We start from the raw sequence: 22,935 nt of genomic DNA, 5'->3' as shown, positions 1-22,935 counted from the left end.
TAAACCCCAGTTACTGGATTATTTGTTCAACAACTGTTAATCAGTGATCAAAATCAGGAACAACGGCTGTAGTCAGGAAGCGAGCATTACATGCTTTAAGTACGGTTGTTAGAAGGACAGTCAAGTGTTCGCAAGGAATCTGAGCTTAATGGGTTAGCTGTAAAAATAAAAATCAAGCCTACCCAGGTCATTATTCTGTGGCTATCTTTACAAGAGCTATCCATATGCTCCAGACCAGTAAGAAGTGTTACTCCTGAATCTCTCCAGAGTTCAATCACTAGGGTTGGTTTTAACGTTGTATAATGCACTTTTAAACTTGAAAGCTGCCTGTCAGGTAAGGAAATGTACTCTGTCAACAGGAGGTGGTTCCCCCCCACACACACATCTTCACACTGGAAATTTCCACATGGCTCTCACTCAAAGGATTTGCAGGCAGTCCCTGCAATTCAGAGCCAGGCAGAGAAACCAGCCAACACCTCAATACCGTCCTAGCTGAAATGAGACCGTTCAAAGGTTGCCACTACTAAGAAATAAGTGCTTTTGTACTCGCAAGTGTTAAAAGCACAGGAAAGCTTGAATGCGCAAAGTTCATTCCCTCCCTCCCAAGAAGGGCAACAAAAGGTAATGCAATATAGATCGATGTACACTCGGACAACACACACAAACATCCACTTTTAACATGGATTCTTTCTAACCAACAATACTAAAACCATATCCTCCTATCACCTAAAAACAGCTGAAGGACTTACCTTGAAGTGACAGTTATGATACACTAAGCGTGCATTTAAAAAAAAAATAAATCTTCCAACAAAATTTCAGGGAAGCTAATGCAATCACAAACGGAAAGCATACATTGCACAAGGCACGCTCAACCCTCCATTGCTAAATATATCAACAAGCAAAGAGGACCAATTGCCTTTTACAGGTTTGGTTATAAAAGACAGCACTGGGCACATCGCTACCAATATCCTTCGGACATCCATGCTATAACCCCCACCTTCCTCTGCCCAGCAGTTACAACCACCCAGGTACGATGCAAGTGGTTTGTTAGCTCAGAAGCGTCAGCAACATACTCCTTCCTATGCAGCACTGCCAAAGGAGAGGCTATGATAACAGGCCATTTATCCTAGCACCTTGCTGAAACACAGGCCTCTGTGTAGGAAATACAAGCCTACAGGCAACTGACTTGCTGTTTTCAATCTTTCAGATTCTCTGCAGGTAGCTCTCAGACCCAAATGGAAACCACAGTACAAGCACAAAGGCAAGGCATGGCTCAATAAGGACTTTAGAGGTCAAACCCAAGGAGAGTCACCAACAAATAAAGGGTGAGAGGAGGAACATATTTTCAGAAGCAAGACCATACTCCTGCTTTTTAACAGAACCGTGTCTGTAAGCCATCTCCTTCCAGTTCCTCATCTTTTGTACACCAAGTCCTCACCTTTAACAAAGCACGGTCAGGAAAAAGCAGAGGAAACAAAAATAACTATACTGCAATGATTAATCCTTTGGCAATAGGCATCAGGAGCAAGAAAGCATTCAGGTAATGTCTGTACCCATCATCAAGCGATATGAAGGTGGGAGCTAACAAGTGCTATGAGAGCTGAACTGATACTGAAGGCATTTTCCTCAAGTGGAAAAAATCCCAGGTTATCCAGTTTTGTAGACCCTACATTTAGCAGGACACGTTGGTTAATTATCCTGGGAAGGACACAGAAAGCAGAGACTAACGAGGTTATCACAACCAGAAGGGGAAAGCATGAAAGAAAATACATGCTAGGTAATCAAGAAGGGAAAAGACCACACAAAAAATAACCAAGAATTAGGAAAATTACCTTTTTTCTTCAGTGAAAAAGCAATAAGCACAAGCAAGGACAAGAGGCATGAAAACTGAAAGACAGAGGAAGCACACACAAGACAACTGGTACGTATCCCCAACGATACACTTGTGTTAACACCCAGTGCAGACAGCAGGCAAGGGATTTCCCCCCCCCAGCAAGTTCTAGTCATACCACTACTAAATCAATAAACAAACAGTGTAAGCAAGCTCTATCAAAAACAGATTTAAGGAGTGGTTTTAAACAGAATTGGTCCTAGTGTACAAAGTCTATATCACACTTGACGAGTCCCTGAGGACTCGTTATCTAGCACTAGCAAAGTAGGGCACTACCGGCATGGAATATGGACAAGTCGGTCGTGTCTACACAAGCTGTCAGAGTGCCTGCTAAACTGGATTGAAGAGGGTTGACAAGTGTCAATCATGAGCTATTTTCCAAGAATAAGCAGGGTCACAGTTTTTACTTAGGAAACTTCTCACAGTTGAACGAATCTCTGGAAAACACCCACGCCTTCTAGCATGAGGAAGCTAGAGCCAAGCCATCCTGAGAAACCAGGCAAGGTCCACACAGTAGGCAGAGGGGCTTGTATAGGTTAGATGCCACACCGGTAGGTAAACCATCTCCTGACACTGTACCAGATTTTGAACCCTGTTGTAATGACAAAACTAAATCAACGACTGGGATGCTCCTATGTGCAATGACCACCTGCCTCACAAGCCCCTGTCCTCTAGTGACTAACCACAGGGCATTTCCTCCTTTCTGCAACATGCCAGACTACTGGACTGAAGGTTTAAGCAAGTATAGCGAGACACACCAGAGGCCAATAACAGAAACACAAAGCCTCACAACGGGCAACAGATAAATTCTTATATTTGTACTGTTTTCAAAACACATCCCTCCATTCATTCCCCTTCTCTTCCACATGCTAACGTGTTCCTACAGACACATAGATCAGCTTCTGACTCCATGTGCTTTTTTGCAGATGCCTGTACAGTCAAAAACCTTACTCGTATATACACATACACATGCATATACACACAAACAGAGGACAGACCAAGTTTAAACACAAGGAGACTTCTAATCATTCAGAAGTATTTCTGGTATATTTCTGGAAGTTTTCTGTGCATGACAACACAGCCTTTTTCAATGTAAGGGAATTACTTCTACCATCAACAGTTTGCTATCCACCCAAGACAGAAGCTCATCTACTGTTGAATAATTAAAAAAAAAAAAAACAAACCAACCACCAACCAAAAAAATCCCATCAAAACCCCAGCAGTTTTACAGTAGCCCATATTCCCCCTCTCAGGTCTGCAGAAGTTTTAGCTGCCTTCTTTATCTCCAACTTTTCTTTTACATAAAAGAGACAAAAATGAAAAATATTAGGCTGGACAGGTAGCAAGGCAGATAATTAAATATCATGCTTCCAAAGGAAACAAACAGTCTCCATGCCCTTCCCCCCCTTCCTATTATCCATTATCACAATCACTGTTATCTTAGCTGTATCTAAACAAGGACTATAACCCTTATATAACTATATCAGTGTTACAGCCACCCACAGCATCCGAGTGAGTGGCAACAGTATGAAATAAAAATAATAAACACCACAAACAAGATACAGATGACCAGGTACTCAGCACATTTGTTCTGTGGCCATAAAACAGCAGTAGACCAACTTCAAAATAAGTATTATTCATAAAGCTGTTCTGTAACTAATCTTTTACAGATTTTTCCATTTCTTTTTACGTGTGTTGCCATACCAACCCTTTCATGTGATCCTTTCGCTCACAGCCTTTTTCAGTTCCATCACACACCTCCCCACCAGTTCCTTTGATACCAGATCTCCAGGCCCCTGCCCAGACATATTTTCATTAGCTGGATTCCTTGGGTTGCAGCTGACCCAAATTTTAACCACACAGGGCACAGAACAAACTGCGTTTTAAAAGGAGAAAGTTGCCATCATCCTTTAAATCGAACTGAAGCTCTACCTTGCTTATCCTTCATTCTTCCCCCTCCCCACATCTCCCACACACTGAAGCTCCGAAAAAAATGTCTTTAAAGATCTGACCTACAACAGAACTAAGGACTCCTATACTTGACTCCTGCCCCGTGGCTTTGACTCAAGCCTCCTTAAACTGAATTCATCAAGTCTCTGACAGCTGCTTTAAAACTACCCTTGCACAAAATAGTTTGCTAATGCCACTTAAAACAAACACCTTTGAAGGGCAGGCGGAACTTGTTTACTCTCTAATCATTATAATAGCAGTACATGCACTGATGAAAGTGGGCTGCTTGGCAGACAAATGCATCTTTCCACCAAAATTCAGAAGGCTTAGCAGTCACTTCTGGCGAATGACAGCTAGTTCAAAACCCAGTACGAACAATTTTCCCCATAAATGGCTTGACACGCAACATAACAGTGAAAAGAATGCTTGGACACTTTAAAAGTAAGCACAGTCTGCTTTATTTTAGGCAGAGATACCTCAATACAAAGTGAATGCTCTGGACTGATGGCTCTATTTACTTCTTTCTGGACAATGTCTGGGGACATGCAAAAGCATAGTCACAGCCCACGTGCCTGGAATTAACAGAGCCTCTTTCTACCCTGGCCACGGATCTAGAAATAATTCACTCACAATTAAGATCCTAGTGGGAGAGCGTGTTCCCTCATTACAGGCCACTTCCTCTGCTGATATGCCTTGACACAATACACTAATAAATTCTGTCCTGGGCACACGTTGTTTCCCATTACACTGAGGTAGATCCGACTCCATCGCTGTGATTTTAAGGCTACCACTCACTCGCTTTTCCCCGGAGAATGAATTCTGTGCCTTCTCCTGGGAACTAAGTATTGGTAGTTGGGGGACAAAACACGTTCCATTTACCTCATTTGCAAGCCTTTAAAATGTATTATTTGGGCAACAAAGATTTGGGTCATTGGGCCAATCTGGAGTTGTATTTATACCTAACATCCTATCTTTGTATTATCTACGTTACCAAAAAGAAAGGGAGGAAGAACAAAAGAAGAGGAGGAGAACCCAAGAGTTTTCTTCTGTTTATGCACTGGGCAGTGCTTAGAACAAGCCATTGCACTGCATCCTCTATGTGGCTCAAAAGCCATGAATCATTCTGATAATTCTGTGACTAAAGTTACTTCCCATGCATGTGGACCTTTCATCCAGCAACAAGGACAATAGACTATTAAAATCAAAATGGAGCATGACCACAAAACACACAGATTAATATGAGATTCAGGCAGATGCCACATTTGAAGCATATACTTAAGAAACAGAACTACTACAAGCTGAATTTACACCTTTATTTTGTTTTATGGCAAGCTTACATGAAAGCACAGTCCACTAGTTCCAAGTCATCCCTCTGTCGGTGTTAGCATACAGCATCACTTTAAAAGACAAATCCCTCACATCCATATGGAACAGCTCTAACCAGCAGTATTAGAAAAAGGTTACACTAAAGCTCTGCGCTGAGCAATTCCAAACATCGCGCTTCAAACAAAAACTAAACATTACAAACATCTCCCCCCAGGTTTGCAAAGCAGCTCTACGCTCTCGCAGAGTCACTTCACCAGTTAGGGCAGAAGAGACCACTAAAGCTCAGCTCCCTGCCTGATGCACAGCTCCGCAGCATTAAGCTCTGCACAGGTAACCAACAGAATTCCCCACTGGTCTCATGCTCTGACCTAGAATACAAAGTATAAATGAGGGAGGTTATCAGTTTGCAGTTAATTTTTTTTTTGGCAGACACTGTTATGTTGTAATTGTTTTTATTGGAAGTTTTAACCTTCTGAAAGCACACTGAGTCCAATTTAGGAATTGGAAACCAATAAAAAGCTATGCCTCACAAACAAGCGCAGATTCCTTTAGACTCAAATACACCATTACTTAAGACAAAATTATTGAGAAAAATAGCAGCGCTTCCTCTTACACTTAAACCCACATCACTCTTCACTCAGATCTCAAAAAGCTAAAGAAAGGGGGCTGATATCGAAGTTCTCTACTTTAGAGGGAAGAGAACAAGTAATCTACGCAAAGTTACACTGCATGTCAGCGATGGGGTTGGGAACAGAACCACCGCACTCTCCAGACTACACCAATCCTTACAGCACACAGCCTATACCTAAGTGTCCTTTAAATATCCATTGCTACAGAGCAAAAAGAAACAAGGATTTATAGCCAGTTTGCTGACCATCTTAACGGTATATTGTTAACGGTCATATTTAAATGATTAAATGCCACACCAGCAATGGTTTCTAGTCAGAGCCTTTCTAATTATAAGCTTCTTGAAAACTAGACACACCCTGTGACTGTACTGTACACCTGTCTTCCTCAGGTGTAAGAAGATATTTTGCTTATTATCCTTTTGTGTACATCAGGACAGAACCATGCACACTACGCCTTGAGTCACTACATTACAAAGCCAGTGAGAAGTACCCCATGCATGTCTCTCCGGGTGGCATACACACATCCTCTGCTCACACGGTGAGCGTAACCCTTCTGTTATCATCGTGAACAGCAGGTCAAACACCACAGCCTCCCACTATTGATCCTGCAGGCGTGCATGTCTATATAGATCCCATGGCTTTCAACCTTGCCCTGGAAGCTATGGTTAAGTTCAAATTTAGTAACTTACAACACATCCTAGTCTATTCATAGCCCCCTTACGTACCAGCTTCCTAGCTATGGGAGCTTTCTTTTTTCTGGCTGTGCCAAAATGTCCCTGTAAGAAGAAAAATAAGATGCAAGAAGAGGACCATAGGCAAAAGACTACTTCAAGACGACATAAATTGATTTCTGTGCTGAAGGGGAACACGGTCTATCAGAATCAACAGGTCCTGCATTACTGCTCTGCCACAGTCCTCAGGCAAGTTATTTACGTCAGTTCCTACTCACCACACATAGGTATTTTTGACAGTAGGGTAAATAAGAGCAATGAGCTCTATATTTCTCATAACTTACTACTAAACCTAATCTGCAAGATCTCACGCCTGATAAATAATTGTAGATTATAGATTCTGTATGCTTTCTCTGTATAGATTTTATGAAATCATATTCTGTATAACAGAATAAACATTCTTCTAGTTTGGAAAAGCAAAGTTTTAAGCAACTTTGAAAATCCCAAACCTCCCGGAGTGACTTCTGAATGACCATGCTCCTCAAAGCTTTACTATGCCATATGAAATTCTAGGCTTACCGATTTCAGAAGAGTTCTCTAAAAGAAACACTCGATCCACTTGCAGCTTACTGCCCAGTCATTCTCCCTTCCATCTCTTTCCTAGTCCTGACTATTCTCTTGATGAGCACTTTGACCATATCAAACTAAGATGAGGATTTAATACTCCCAAATGGCACAATTCAGACAGCAGAAGAGCAGTGACATTTCAGAATACTATGTCAAGCCCTTTTATAGTACCTTTGTTCAGCACATCCAGAAAAACCAAGGTGTGCAACTGGTTAAAAAGGAGACATGAAGAACAAGGAAAGGGGCTACATAAAGATCTAATCTACACAAAAAACCAGGACAAACTGCAGAGGCAAAACACAGTAAGAGAACTTTGTAAGTGGAAGCTATCACCTGCACAACACAAGACAGCTCTAGGACCACAAGCAGATCACCTTTCGTGGTGTCTCTACATACAGAATCTACACAGTCTTTAAGAAAAAGACATAGCCTTATGCAGTTTCCAGAAAAAAAAAAAACAACTATGTTTTAACTCTGCATATGTGTGCAGACTTGTTTAAGCAGACATATGAATTCGTAAAGTTTCTAGAAGCCAACTCCACGGATTGACAGCTAAGTTTTTCAGAGCAACTGGTGTTATTTCCTATGCTGTGAGAAGCACATAGAACACTTCAGATACTGAGTAACTGGGAATTTAACATGCTTCATTTAGCTCTACACCTCTACTGACTGACAAAACACAAAAGCCATTAAAATAAAGTGCAGAAACACAACTGTGCAAAGAAAGGGCAAAACTTTGCGTATCTTGTTATTTCTTGGTCTTTGTCACCAGCTTAGATTGGTTTAATTTTGCTATCTACTACTGGCGGGGGGTGGGGGGGGAGGGGGACACAAAACAAGTGGCATCTGAAAAATTGAGAGCATCTTTGAATTAAAGATAGGCACGTGTCAATAAAATGAGCTTTCACTGCTGGGTGGGAAAGCAGACACTGACTGAACCCCCTCCCTCAAACTACTGTGCTTTACCGTTAGCTTGCATTTTGGCTCCATATGCAAATAACTTGTTTTCTTCTTCAGGTACTGAAGGAAAGCACGCACTCACAGAACAGGCAGCACTTTAAGCACTTATAAAACAAGTTGAGAGAGAAGCTACTCTTCTCCTAGAGACACTCCGTCCCAGAAGACACAGCTTGATAAGCCAAAAAGCCTCCTCTTCCAGACTCCTTTCTTAAACAGTTTTAGAGGGAGAAACCAGGAGACCTACATACACACAGGAGACAGGATACCCAAATACTGCTTCAGACTCACTACCTCCATCCTACGCTAGACTGTTCACCCATCAGTACAGGTAGATTTAAGGAATAAGAGAAATGCTTATTCATGCATCAAGCTGAGCCCTGAGATGTGTTCAACAAGCCAGCTGGACCAAGCAAGCTATACCATGTACACTGACACACAAGATAAGACCACGAGACACATGCCATCCCTAGCACCTCTGTTAAAACAATAAACCACACACACACGAAACACAAACCAATCTTTACCTACAAAAAAAAGCTCTGTAACCAATGAACTAGTTTAACATGAGGGAAATTAAAAAGCAGGAATTCAGCTACTGTCTCTTGTCCCTCTCAGTTTCTAGAAAAAATAATACAGCCTGACAAACACAGCATGAAACAACAGACCACCACTTGCCTGTAAAAGGACTACTAGAGGACTAGAAGCCAAAAAAAAGTTCTGTTCTTGCTGCATGGATGCAACATGAGCTATTATTAACCTGCTCTAAATATCACAAATGAAATAACCAGAGCTGCGTTGCATAGCACAGAATTCTCCTTGACAGCAACTCAGATGGTAAACATGTAAGGGAATTCTCCACATCTTCTGACCTTTTCTTCTACTTATCACACCGCTTTGTTTTTAAAAGGGAGACACTGTCAAAGCACAGCAGGTCATCTATTTTTTTCCCCCTCTTGAGTAAGACCGGACAACATACAACTGTTTATTCTAAGCATATCTTACTCAAGGTTATCAAGGTCATTGCTAACTAACAGCAAAGAAAAAGCATTTACGAAACACAGAAATAGGTCTCCTGGTCTAAGAGCAAGCAGACTGGTATGCCCGTGAACTGCAGCTAAACTTTTCCTTCTGATGATATACGAAAGAGAGACAAGTTCTTATTACACGGCAGAGAAACGCAAGGCCACCAAAATTCTGTTTAAATGCCGATCTGCTTTCAGCCTTTAACTCAAAGCAATTTCTGAATCCTTTCAAAAGTCTTTTACTGAGCTACTACTGGCTTTGGCCAGTATCCTTCTGCACCCAGTACTAAGAATTGTTTTGCACATGCTCAAAGAATACACCCCAGTTCAGTGAAGCAATCTCATTTAAAGACAAGCAACTCAGGAACTAAAGTTTAGTAGTCCTTAGGTTAATTCTTTTTAGAAAAACAATACTCTAGGTTATTGAAAGAAGAATCTTTTATAGGTTAAAAAAAAGTGAGAGGATAAACACTAAGTAAAAGAGTCCGCTGCATTTCTATTAAGAGTAGCTTTCCAACTTTATTATTCTTCATAAAGCTGAGCACAAAGTTTGGATTTTCGTTGCACGGCAGGAATGGAGAGAAGTTCCCCACCTACATTCCTGCTGGGTGGGACATGAGTGCGCCAGGGTATCAGAAATAGGATTATTTCATAACAGACAGTTCTGCAGGTATCGGGATGGTCAGTAACCATGAAAGCAACATTATACAAGCCAAACTTTTATATCTGTAGTTATTTATAGGTAGTTTTCTCAGTGCCTGTTTAAAACTAAGTACCTCCCCATTAATTCCTGTTGACTTTGTTACAAAGATTCTACAAGCCTGTTAGCTTGTGAAAAGTATGGTTATTTCCTCGGGTGCCTTACCAGAGTAGGGTCTCATGGCTTCTTTCCCCCCATTTCAGCTACAAGCAAGCTCAAAAACAGCCAACAGATTTATTTTACGTCCATCTTCAACCAGACGCACAGAACGGTCCAAGTGACAGAGAGAAGTGCGATTCTAAACCAGAGCAGCCTGGAAAGCCAACACACACACACAGCGCAGGACAAGGCTCTGCATTTTCTTCCGCAATGTCCGTGGCAAGAACTATTCCCTACAGAGCGGAAAAGTAGATTCCACCCTTTGTCCTAAGCAATTTTAGGTTAAATATATAGAATATCCCGCGCACCTGCTCGGGTGAGCAGAGAGCCACCATCCCCTCTCCGAAGGATGGGATGGCTAAGCGCAGAGTCCCCCCTGCGGCACAGGAGGAGGAACACAGACGGGTCCCCGTTGTCACCCCGAGCTGACAGGCTGCAGCAGGCGGCAGCAGCGCGGCCGGACCCAGCCGTTGCACAAGGCCTGGATCGCACGCCACCCGCGTTGGGCAACCGGGCACAGTTACAAGCGCCCCAGCGTGCCCCGTACCGCTCGGTCAGTCGCCAGGGCGGCCCTGCTTACCGGCTCCTGGCCCCGCGAGGCCGCTCCCGCCGGCGTGTCGGCGCGGCCTCGCTGCTCACCGCCCGCGGCGACGGCTCCGGGCGGCGCGGCCTCCCACGGTCACTGCCCCGGCAAGGGCACGGAGAAGGCCGCAGCACCGGCTGGCTTCTGGCCGGGTCCGGCCCCGCGGGGCTCGGGCAGCCGCTGGCACGCCGCCGCCATTGCACGCCGGACCCCGCACACGTCCCCCCGCCGGGGACCGGCGCCCCGGCGGAGCGACCCGCGGGCCGAGAGGCCGGGCGGCGGCCGCGCCCCCTCTCCGCACCGAGCACGGGCGTCCTCTCCGCGGCAGCGCGGCCACCGCCCACCTCCCTTCCCGCACCGCTCCGTGGCATCGCACTGCACTACCGGGTACCCCGCAGTCCCTTCCCCTCCGCCGCTGTGGCCGCTCCCCGTACCCCGGCCTTTGCACCCGGACCGAGACAGCCTAGCCTTCGCCTGGCTTCACCCGGCTTCACCCCACCACCGTCGCCGCGGCGCCCACCTGGCCGCCCTAGCACCGTCGCTCCGCGCCCGCCGCCCGGGCCCGCACGCTTGTTTACCGCCCCGGCCGCCCCCGGCCGAGGCCCGGCCTCGCGCCCCGCCCCCGCGGCGCTCTCATTGGCGCCCCCGCGGGCCCCGCCCCGTACCGCGGCGGAGCCGCCGCCGAGGAGCGTGCCGAGCCCGTGCATCCCGCGCCCCCGCCAATGGCAGGAGGGCTCGGGCGGGGCGCCGGCCAATGGGGGGGGCGGGGAAGGGGCCGGGACGGCGCGCGTGGCGGCTGCAGGGGGACGTGAGGCCCGTGAGGTCCGTGCGGCGGCGGCGGCGGCCCTGGGGCGGGGGAGGCGGGGGGGCGGCGAGGCGAGGCGAGGCGAGGCGTGAGGTGCGTGTGCTGCGGGCGGGGACGCCGGGCGGGCGGTGCTCGGGGAGCCGCCGGCGTCGCGGGTCGGCCCGGCCACCTCGCCACTGTCGCCTCCTGTCAGCCGCGGGACGGCCCCCTCCGGGCCGGGGAGCTCCTGTAACGAATGGCGACCGGCCCGGGGTGTGGGGGTGTCAGACAGAGGTGGCGGTGTCTCGCCGCGGTCCCGGCTGGCGGGGCGGCCTCGGGCCGGGCGGGGGAGGTTGGTCCCTCGGCGGGAAAGGACGCGGGCAGGCAGCGCGCGTACCCCGCGCCTTAGGAGGGCCCGGGGGTGTGTGTGTGTGTGGGGGGGGGTGTCACTGCTCAGGCAGTCCCGCCAGCCCTCCGGGGACGTTAATGTATACGAAGAGATGCACAGGAGCCCTGTGCCTAGCAGGCTCCAGGCAAATGCTGAGCGATGGGAGCAACTCCATTTTGTGGCGCTCCACCTCCGAGATACCTTTGTACGTGGATGCCAGGGTGATTTTTCAAAGCATTGGCGTAAAATCGCGGTTGATGCTGCTCACGCATGTGTTGGAAATTGCATGCTCATATACGTGTTGGAAATAAAATTAGCGCGTTGTTTCCTACAGGTTGATTCCAGCGATGTGGTGTCTCACAGATACTGCAAGGGGCTAATAGTAACAGCTAGCTCTGTGCTTTCCTGGATGTTCTGGTAAGCGCCTGCCTCTGTCAGCAACTTTCCTGTCTGAAAAATAACAATACATTCTTTATGGTGCATTTGCCACATGGCTGCATTAGTGCAGAAGTATATTTGGATGAGGTTTGGAGATTAAATAGTTCATTTCTTCTTAAACAGGATTCATAATTCTCCTCTAGTCGTAGCGTAACTTATAGGAGTGACCAACAAACAGCCCCAAGCTTTAATTTCAGCGTTGTCAATTGCTTGCTTTGGCCAACCTTTTCAGCTAACTAGTAGCTTGAATTGAGCGCTTAAATCCACACTGAAGGACCTATGTGAAAGTTGGTAGGAGTTGCGGGTGCTGTGGATTTGTGAAAAAGGCAACTGGATAAATGGTCTGCTATAAGTGTATATAGGGTTTTAACTCTACACGGCCCGTTGGTGGATATTACTGCCAACCTGCTAGTGCCAAACTTCCCCCCCTCTGTAGAGGGGGATAATTATATCCCTTATCTCTAGCTGCTCATACCAAAGGTTATTTGGCTGGTATTTATGAACGCACAAAATATTGTTTAAATATTACATATATTCCTTCATGATTTTTTAAAAAAATAAAAAGATATGCTTCCTACCCAAGCCCCACTCAGCTTCCCAGGTAAGCCATGAGGAGGTCTCTGCTAGGCACTGAACAGACAGCTACAAATAAATTTAGGAAAACTCATCACCCAGACATTATCCGGATTGGAAGCAAGCCTCAGTCAGTACTAGAAAGGCTAGATTTGAACTTGAAAGGTTAAAAAAAATTCCCTGGGGAAGACACATTATTGATTTAATTGTTCTACACACAGGCTGTGCGTAGACTCAATATATCTGAAATGGAAAGGCCAAACATGACACTTTCATGTTTGAGAATAGGATGGAGACTGGATGTGTTAGATGATGCAAAAACATGGCTGCAGTAAGATACCAGCCTTGAAAAGCTTTGTCAAAAAAATGCCTAGTTTTCTTAATTTCAATACTGACACTTCCAGAAATGCATACGAATTAACTGTTCTATTTGTGGTTAATTCCATACTATTTTCTCTAAAGGAAAGATCATCTTTACCCTCATCTGGAAAGAGACATGTTTCAGGTGTCTTTTCTAAGGACACTCTTTTATCTACTCCTGTACTGAATTTGGATGTCAGTTCTAAGTTTCTGTGTAACATCACTTTGCTTGTGTCAGCTCGGCATTAATTGTGAAATATGTCTTACTCACTGTGCTGAGCACGGAGAACTGCATGGGTTTCTGCACGAGCACACTGTCATAGTTTGAGATGTAGGCAGAACAAGCACAGGATAAAGCTCTCACCATCTTTCAAAGACAGGCCTGGCTGGTTCCCTTTATTCCCACCATTGGATATTTCTGCCGCTACTGTTCAATTTGCATCACACCTTCTGTTGCCAGGCTTTCTGCAGCCTTAAAAGACCCCTTGAACTTGAGTGCAAGGCTAGCTCTTTCTATACTTAGACTAAAGAAGAGAGAAGTGTCTGTTTTCCACTAGGTTTGGAATGCAGAGAGGTGGGATTGAAAGCTGGATGGAAGCTGCTAGGAGCTGATACTTTATGTCCTTTTTTGTTACTTTTTAGTTCTTGAGGGGAACAGGGGCAGGACACCCAGGTCTCACAATCCAGAATCCAGAGGCTAACTTTTGCGGGGATGGTTGCCTAGCTGTGACCACAGTCCTAAATAAAAAGTCGAACGTGATGTATGTAAAGCACTGGGAGAATTGTTCCACGGCAGAAGCCATGCAAGACCTCCCTGTAAACTGGAGAAAAATGGTAAAAGAGAAAAAATACTGTCAGTATTTGGGATTGGTTTAGTGCTACCAATTATGAGTTTTACAGCCCTGAACCCTGGAAAAAAGGAAGGGGTAGAGTGCCGTGCTTCAAAAATAGACCAGAGAGTCATCCTTTTCTTCAGAAAAGCTATCAGTGGTTTATGTAACAGCCTCACAGTTGGCAGTTCCCATGGGCTTTGGGAGGTCCAAATTCAGGCTCCCTCTCTGCTTGTGAAGACTTACAGCACTCCACCGTCACGTAGGGACCCTAATCGTTATGCATGCTCTTGCCTTCTCCTCTCTCCAGCATTATTCATATTCTTATTATTTATTATTATGCTCTACATAATGGGAAAGCTCAGCAAGAGGAAATGAGAATGGAGCACTCCTCCATCCCTTCCAAATCCCAGACAAATTTGCAGTCTGGCCTTGTGCAAACTCTGCCTTGTTGACAGGCAAGAGACGTGAACGTGAATCCTGTGGGGATCAGCCCAGGCCACCCCATTCTGGTTTTGTGCTCTCCACCAAAGGACTGTAGGTAAAACAGCAGTGACACCTCCTTCATCCATGCTTTGAACCAACTGTCAGAGTTTGTGCAAGAGCTGATCTGCTAAATGCGCTATGCAAACACTTGCCAGATAAAGCCCTTCCAAGCAGGGTAGAGAGAAGAAACCTAGGAAACTTCTATGTAAAAACCTAAACGTTGGCATGCATTGATGCCTTAGTGCCTCCAGTATGATGTGACAGCAGAATAAGGTTGTTGCAGGTTAAAAGTTTTTACTTCAGTGTCTAAATCTCATGCAGTTTTTGTGCTATATGCCTGCATTCTTTTGCAGATCTGTGCAAGGCAGATCTGAATTTACAGAGCAAGCCAGAGCAGCCCTGTGAAAAAGCAAGTTCCCAGAGTTTGAGGAGTGTCTTGATTACCTATAAGAACAAGAAGTGAACATTATTAAGAAATCAGCCACAACACATCTTTGGCACTACAACTGTCATTTGCTTCTCACATCTTCTTCAGTAGTGTTATATTCAGTCAAATTTCAACATACTTGCTGCCTTATCCAGAAACATGAGCATTTCTGGCAAGAATCTTACACCTATGAGGATTATATAAATGAATCTTTTATTAAATTATAATAAAAGTATGATAAATTTGATTATAATAATATAAATTACAATACAGCAATAAATACTATAATGATATATCTATCCTCATAATATATATAATATATAAATTAATGGAAATTATAATAAATTTAAATTATAACTAATAAAGAGTCACACTTCCCCAGAGCCTTCTCTCTACTGATGTTAAAATGGTTTGTTGAAGATTATTTAGTTCTCCAAATATCCTGATTTTGCAAGTCAGAAAGAAGTCTGTACCTTACCCAAGGACAGTGGGGAAGCTTGATGTAGCAGCTGGAAGTCCTGACTCGGTCACAGATGCTTTAGCCATGCCATCATATCTTCACCTCATATTGCCTGTTGATAATTATATAATGAAAGGCTTAATGATGCAATTTCATGAGGTGCATAAACAGCTCTGCTGCGGGTCTGGGGTAGAAGCAGCAAGAAGGGCACTGGGAAGAGTGAGTCCAGGGCTCTTTGACTGTGACTTCCAGCAGGGTCACTGTCAGCCTTTGCGTGGGGTTGCTTTCCTCCTGTTTGCTGTTTTCTGAGAGGCATCTGTTCGTTCACCACCTAGCAGCTCGCCACTTACTGGGTGCCAGGGAACACCCAAGAAAAGCTCTGGCAGTTCTGACGCTGACTGCTTTGAAGAACCCGGTGAAAGCTGGCTTCTTTAAAGCCTCGTACAAAGTAGGCCAAGTTCCCGGAGAGGAGCACAGAGAGGAATGGGCCAGAGTGGCTAAACTTCTACAAACAAAAAAAGTTAGAGAACCAGAGCCTGGAAGGATCTTTGAGCCCTGCAGTAAGAAGGGCTCCACTGCAACAGGAAATTAGTAGGCAGACAGCTAACCTGCAGGAAAAAAGAGTTAATGGAGTCTCAATTAAGCAGCTATTGGTCATGTCATTAGGTTGACAAGTATCCAGGCTATTCAGAGAACACTCAGAAATCCTCTTGCATAGGACAGGCCCAAGCTGTTTCTACAACCACAATAAAATATACGTCACCATCCTTCTCCCATGTTCACACAGCTAACCACAAAGCAAAAGCTGTTCTGGAAATGCTTCCCTCTGTTATCCTCCAAGTAACCACTGAGGCTCAGATAAACTACCTCTTGAGGAATTTTGCCTTGTGTTCCCTCATGTTCTTTAGAGGGTAATTTCTTCAGGGCAGAAGTGTCTTATCTGACTACATAGATTTATGGTGTTCCATCAACTTATAATAATATAGGGATGATGAACTGGAACAGCTCAAGGAGAAGTCACTGGACAGGTGGCTTGGTTTTAGTAGTTAACTTGTAGGTATTTCAAAACTTTGGCAGGTTTCAGTGACGCTGTTTGTACCATATGTTATTTACATGGCTTTATGGCCAAGAATGAGAGCAACAGCCTTGTAAAGAAATGAGATCTCTCTGACTCAGTCAGTGGTAGATGCACGTCCAGTATCATCATAGTCCAAATGATGAGCTATTTTTGTAACACTTAGGACTTCTCTGATTCCTGAACTGTGTATTTTCATCCCAAAGCACTCAGGCATTCTTTGTACTTCTCCTTTCTTTCTCTCTCTCCTCACTGCAAAGGGAAGGAGACAAGGCTCAATTTCATTCAGTCAGTGAGCACTTTATTTTTAAGATGATTTAATGCTGTCAGAAGGAGCCAGTGTGGCAGTTCTTGAGACAAATGTTTTCTGTCCAAGAGGAAGACACGGTGCAGGGAGCAGGATGGGTATTTCATGGCTTCCCCTCCCATTTTCCCGCCAGGGCTCTCAGCAAGCAGCTTTGCTCCACACAGCTGGAGAGGGCAGGGAACACCAGTGGGGCTGCTGGAGGGCCCCGAGCCCCCTGGCTGGAAGGGGTGGCTGTCACGTTCTGTAGAGAGGAGGGGACTGCTGAAGGGCTGCCTTGTCCCCTAGTTGAAAAAAAGGAGGGGGAAGAAGACACAAAAACCTTCCCTTTGCCACCTAGGTTTTGCCTTGCTGAGAAAGCTACCTTCACAAATGCCTCTCCGTGCCCCTGCTCACACCACTCACCCATTCTGTGTCACCCAGAGAGGGGCCACTTTGGGGAAGGAAAGGTGAAGGGTGTCAAACCACGGAGGCGATTTATTATCTCCGTGGGTCTGCAGGGAAGAGACCAACACAGGCCTGGGATGCCAGCGTTGGTAGCAAAGCTTAAGACTCGAGCATTTCTTGTCTCCTGCTATTATCTATCCAGAACAGACTGCAGTGGCTCTTGACAGGATATTTGTGGCTCGTGCTATATAGTTCCAGGGCATTGACTATACAGTACTGAACTCTTAACAGGAGGTGGGCGCAGGCACACCAATGCTGGGGTTATCTCTAATAATTATTTGGGGAAAAAGTAGCGAGCCTACTCTTCAGGTGTTTTAGAGGGTACCTGCCTGGATTTCTCTTCTCAGGGATGTGAGGCAGATCACAGCCTCATTATCTTTCACCAGGTTTTGCCCCTGCCCTCCACACACACATGCTCAGTGGGCTGGAAAACATGATTTTCTCTCCCACTGCGGGAAAAGAAGCATTGCAAATACGTTCTCACAAACTGGAAATTTACATATAGGTACGTGGATTTTTTTCTCTCTTTAGGTTATGAAAGAAAACAAAAGTAGGTGTTATTCTCTAGATGAGGTGGTAACAAGCCACAACAAGCCCAAGCTACAAACACGTTCATCACTGACAGAGGATTGCCAGAAAAAGTCGTGCAGCACGCCACGCATACACTACCACGCCACGCTTGGCTGTGGCTCATGCCACCCACCGCTCCCTTCAAACTTTGCCACATGGGTGCCAAGCAGGTACCGGGTGCTTTGGAAAATTGGAGACAAGCCCATAGGGGTGGAGTACGTTGAGAGAAGGACAGTGCCAGGTGGAGAGGCTGCAGATAGAAGCACTAAATGGAAGAAAGTGATACCAGTCCTTGTCTTTGGATAGCATGTGGGACAGTGTAGGGCAAGGATGGGCACCTTGCCCCTGCCACCTTAGCGATTAATGTAGTAAACCATTCACAATATCATGCTTGCCTGTTCAAATTCTGTTGCACAATGGTGCTTTTTACAGGTATCGAGCAAAGCCATTTTGGATGAGATGAAGTTGAAAAGAGTACAGCAGTCTGATTAGCAGCTATGTGCCTCAAGAATACGGTATTTCTGTTTCTCCCCAAATCTGTGAGACTCGGTTAAACATTGTTCAGTCTGTAATTCTTCTTTATCTCTAGGCTAGGCAGATCAGTTGTTTCTACTCATTGTAAATTGCATTTGCTTGCATAGTTTGGTGAGTGCTTTGCCCTCTCCTCTTGCCACCTGATTGATTATGTGTACCTCAATCAATCCTGCATAGGCATCGATCCTGCACAGTGGAAAGGCTCAGTTCTTCATAGCTTCCAGCTAGGATTCCCTTTACAGATGATAACTAGCGAAGCCATTCACCCTCTGGGTAAACATGGCAAATTAATTTTGAAGCTAGGCAAACAGAAGTCAGTCCTTTGCCTGCATTTAGCCACTCTAAAGAGCTTTTTGCAATGGACAGAAGGGTTATCTGGAACAGCTTGCGCAGAGTTGTTCTAAACAGGAAGGCAAGCTGGAGCCAGAGAATATGGGAGAAACAGGGCTATTTCTGAACACTTTACTGGAACTAAGAATCAACACTAGTCATCAGAGGTTGCTCTGCTGGCTAATAGTAAATTGTCTTGCCAAACTCAGCCATTGGCCCCAGCTTTTGGCACGGCATTGCCATGTGTCACATAGCTGAAGAGCAGTGAGCTATTTTGCCCCAGCCTGGAATCGTCCCCAAGACAACGTGTTTTCTTTCACTGCCCTGAGAGCCGGTCCTTGTTCTGGCTTCCTGGCATCTTGCCTCGCTGTTCCAACAAGCAGCAAGGTGTGGGAGTGAGACAGGGAAAGCTGAGGGTTTTTTCTGAGCGCCTGTGTGGCAAACGGACAAACTCATAAGCTCCATCCACTTACCTGAAGGTGATTTGCAGACAGTCCTGATGATTTACTTCCAGCAGTCAGTCTAGGGGGAAAGCAGAATCATTGCTACCTTTGGATGCTGACTGACCCTTTTTCTGCTTTGCTGCGGCTATCGATCCAGTTCCTGAGGTCAGTTGAGAAGGACTGCATAATCTGACCTCTAGTATCTACATCTGTGTCTGCATACCTGGAGAGAGAGATCGATTGGTGGCAGAATATCCCGACTGACACATATCTGAGTGCAGCTAAGAGGGAGACGCCAGCAGTTAATACAAGCCTCTGGAAGGAATGACTGATCAAGAGATGGTCCAGACATCCAGGTTAAGCCCTTCATTTGACCCTGAGCAAATTATTCAACTCCTATCTGTAAAATAGAGCTAATGGCATTTTTCTGCTCTGTTGTGCTCTTGAAGCCTGGCTCCTAAAGAAGTGCTTGGAAAGCCTCAGTGGAAGCACAGCAGAGTAATTTCAACATGCTCTGTAGCTGTGCACAGGGAAAAGAGCTTGCCTCAAGGCACAGCGGTGCCAAGAACCAGCAGTGCAGGTTCACTCTCCCATCAACTCCCGGACGCTTCCGAGAAGATTTCTAGCCTGGAGGAGCCCAAGGTGGGAGCACAAAGATGTCCCTTTCCTACAGCAATCCCACTAGACGCAGTATCTAATGATGAAGCCTGGACAGTGACTACATGCTGCGCCATCCATTCCATGGATTTTGACAACTGTCGCTTCAGTTTAACTGGTGGCCTGCTTTCCAAGCATAGGAAACATGGTTCCTTTCCTGGAAGGCAGATCTTCTCCCTGTGCTCCACTGCAGCACTCCTATTTCATGATGGCACTGAAAAGCATGCACATGCGCAATGGTAGCAAGGCAGGTGACCTAACCCTTTACATGCTAAGTGCCTTTGGTATTGCTTTATGTCCTCTGCCAGCCCTCATTTTCCCATCCTGTTTAAGTCTTTAAAGCTATAGCTGCACTGCCATAACAGGCAGCACCCCACTCCTCTTTTGTAAATCTAAGCCATACCTCAGGTATGTTTCGGTTTTTCTAACCTTGTATTCTTCCCTAGGCTGACCGGCCACAGCCTCTATAGCCAAATGCATTTCCTGGATTTCTATTCCCTGTTAGTTTCCTGCACAACCCAGAGTTTGAATTGGCAGCATGATGAGTTGTCTGAAATCATTCAGTGTGTTTGCCATTTCAGTTCTTAGCTTGCCCACCCAAATCACATAGGGACAGAAATCAGGTGTTTTTCTTTTCCTTATTAAAGAAGAAAGTCAAATGGTTTTCATGCCTCTTGGAAACTGCACGTAACAGTGCTGGAAGACAACTATTAGCACAATATTTGGAGAACAAAAATAACTCAAATTTGAACTTCCTGGAATATTACAAAGGCCACATTTGGAGAGGGCATATGTTGTCTGGCATGATGAAGGGGTAAGAAGTTCCTGCTGGAATAATTGTTAACGCTACTGGCATTTTATTGCTACTGACTGTTGGTATATCAAAGCTATGGATAGGTAGCTTTAAAAATAATCCTGAATACCTACCTTCAGCTCCAGAGATCTTGCTTGCCTTACACCAGTTCTGAAGAATCAGGTTCTTTCATAAATAGATGCAGCTCTACCAAGTCAGGGAGACTTGTAATTGCTTATATTTAGCTTTGTAAAGATTGAGGATGGCATGGCCTAAGGTAAAAGATTGGATCGGTTTTCCACACTTGCTCTCACACTCTTTTTACATTGTTCCTACTCTGCTTAAATGCAAGTTAGCTGTGGAGTTACTCACATTTTATACTGGGGTGAGCAAGGTCTCCCTGAAATCATAGAAACCAATGATGTAGGAGAAAATAGGCCTAATGCTTTTCCTACTCTGCCCCCTCCTGATTCTTCAGGCCCCGCAAGGCAGTTCAGGAGTGCCAGGCTTCACACCATTTATTTCTGCACAGACCTAATCCTGAGTTGGCCTTGGGAGCTGTCACTTAGTTCAGGCTGCATTTGATAGGACTCAAACAGTTCCCAGTTTTGGAAAACTTCCATTCCAACTACTTGGCCCTGTACCTGTCTCAGGTTTCTATATCAAGGAGTTTAGCAAGTTCCACTTCAAAGTCTCTATTTATTTATATCTTCTTAATACTGAGCCATAAATAGTGCTGAGCACTGCCACCTCCCAAATTGTGCTCTTGGGCACCTGTCAAACAAATGTGTCACACAAAGGAGAAGATAACAGTTCATATTCACTTAACTCCTTGAGCGCCCAGGGCAAATATCTGGAATTAAGAGTGGGAAAAGATAGGTGATAGCAAACCTGCAGCAAAAGGAAGATGTAAAAGGAAGGATAGTGACTTGTGTGATCATGTTCGATGCCCTGGTCTGATGCGGGCAGATTTTTCTTATGTAACCAAGCTTAAACCCAGCATTTACTCTCTTGCTCCGTTTCCCATTTGTAGAACGGGAACAGGTCACATCACTTTACCTTACTGGGGGCAGGGGAAGCAAGGATAAATTCAGCGAGGGATACAACAGTGTGTTAGGGGGCGTATGAATAGTGTGGTAAAAGTTCTGGCAAAGATGCCACATTTGCCCAGGCTGCTTTCTTATAAAGCAACTGAGTTCAAGAAAACTATATAGCCCCTCATCCTCCTGACAGCACAGACATGATCTAGCTAGACCCTAGATTCCCCAGTGCTGAGAGCTGGAATGACGGCAGTGTACTCTTTTTTTTTACCCCCGGATTAGCAAGACCTCCTGGGACAGAACAGGAGACTGCAAGTGATAGGAGGAATGACAAAGCAATAAGTATAATTATTCCTTTGCTTCTTGAAGATGCTCAGAAGAAAATCTAATTTAGCAATGTCTGGAGGAGCCCCTGACTTACGCTTGAGGTTTGTAGGACTTAAACTAGGACTGAATGCTTTTTAAAAAAAAATAGGGGGGGACCCAAACAAAATGGAGTGTGCAATGTAACAGCAGCACCTCACCCAGAGCTGCAGTGCTGAACATGGCATCACATTGAAACCAGCTGGTTTTAAATGGATTCTGGTACAGTGTGAGCTCACTCTCACTCAAAGCCTCTCCCTTGCTGTGCCCAAACTGCAGCTGTGCTGGGGTATGGGGTGCGTGCTTTCTCCCTGCCGTGACGGACACTCTAGGGCCTTCAGCCTCATTGAAAAACAAGGGGCACACAGCAGAATACTTTAAAATGGCTGGTACTTCTCCATATAGACTTACTGCCCTCCCGTGGCTGCCAAGGAGCATCTCTAATGCAGAAACAGGGAGACCAGGGACTGAGGGAAACAAAGAAAAATAACTATATATTCAATTTAAACCAAAACACAATTTGAGTTACAAGGAAGAGGAAGGCAAACACACTGTGTGATTAACTGGAAGTACCTAGGAAGGCAAGAACAAAGCAGAGAAATTTACTGGTTTGGGAGTAGCAGGGAGACCTCCAAATACTTTGTTTTGCAAGGACAGTGGGCCTTGAGCTATTCTTCACCAGAGTCCCATCAACAAGTGCCATTTACTCAGAGAGATGGCCCATCTAACTTCATCCCATTGCCCCACGGAGGAGACTTCGCTAGCAACTGGTGCAAAGAAGGTATGGGAGAGCAGACCACTGCTCCTTTTCCTGACTGTGGTAGACGTGTGCTGTGACCTTGCTGTATCTACTAACCCTCACTGGCCCAGCTTCGGCAGTGTTTATAAAGCTCTTGCTGAGACACCTCATATTGCAAATGTGTCCTTTTCTCTCTGAACCAGAAGGAGACAACATTTCTAGCACAGATTGACGCCTTTCTGAGGGACTTCCCTTAAGAGCCTGAAGTTAGGTTTTATGAATGAGACCTGGAGTATCCGATGAGAACTGCTGTGGAAGCACTGCATGGGTCTGCAAGGAGTGTCCTGTTTCTTGTACTTTCTTTATGACTGTGCTG

The 22,935-nt window shown here is 45.4% G+C and overlaps 1 protein-coding gene across 3 annotated transcripts in view; it reads right to left on the bottom strand.

The window, feature by feature from the left end:
* COQ8A (coenzyme Q8A) overlaps window positions 1–11,072 on the bottom strand; it is a 48,363-nt gene extending 37,291 nt beyond the window's left edge. The window contains exon 1 of one of the 3 annotated variants that reach the window (XM_076334698.1): window positions 11,039–11,072. The gene's annotated coding sequence lies outside the window, so the exon portion shown is untranslated. Of the gene's footprint in view, window positions 1–9,941; window positions 10,295–10,952; window positions 10,974–11,038 lie in introns of those variants that run through there. The other 2 variants (XM_076334700.1, XM_076334699.1) reach the window with 2 other exon arrangements.
* Window positions 11,073–22,935: the final 11,863 nt, after the last annotated feature.

Source organism: Aptenodytes patagonicus, chromosome 3, assembly GCF_965638725.1.
Source record: "Aptenodytes patagonicus chromosome 3, bAptPat1.pri.cur, whole genome shotgun sequence".
NCBI lineage: Eukaryota > Metazoa > Chordata > Aves > Sphenisciformes > Spheniscidae > Aptenodytes > Aptenodytes patagonicus.
Note: the sequence above shows the minus strand (reverse complement) of the source record. Positions and strands in the feature narration are given on the sequence as shown.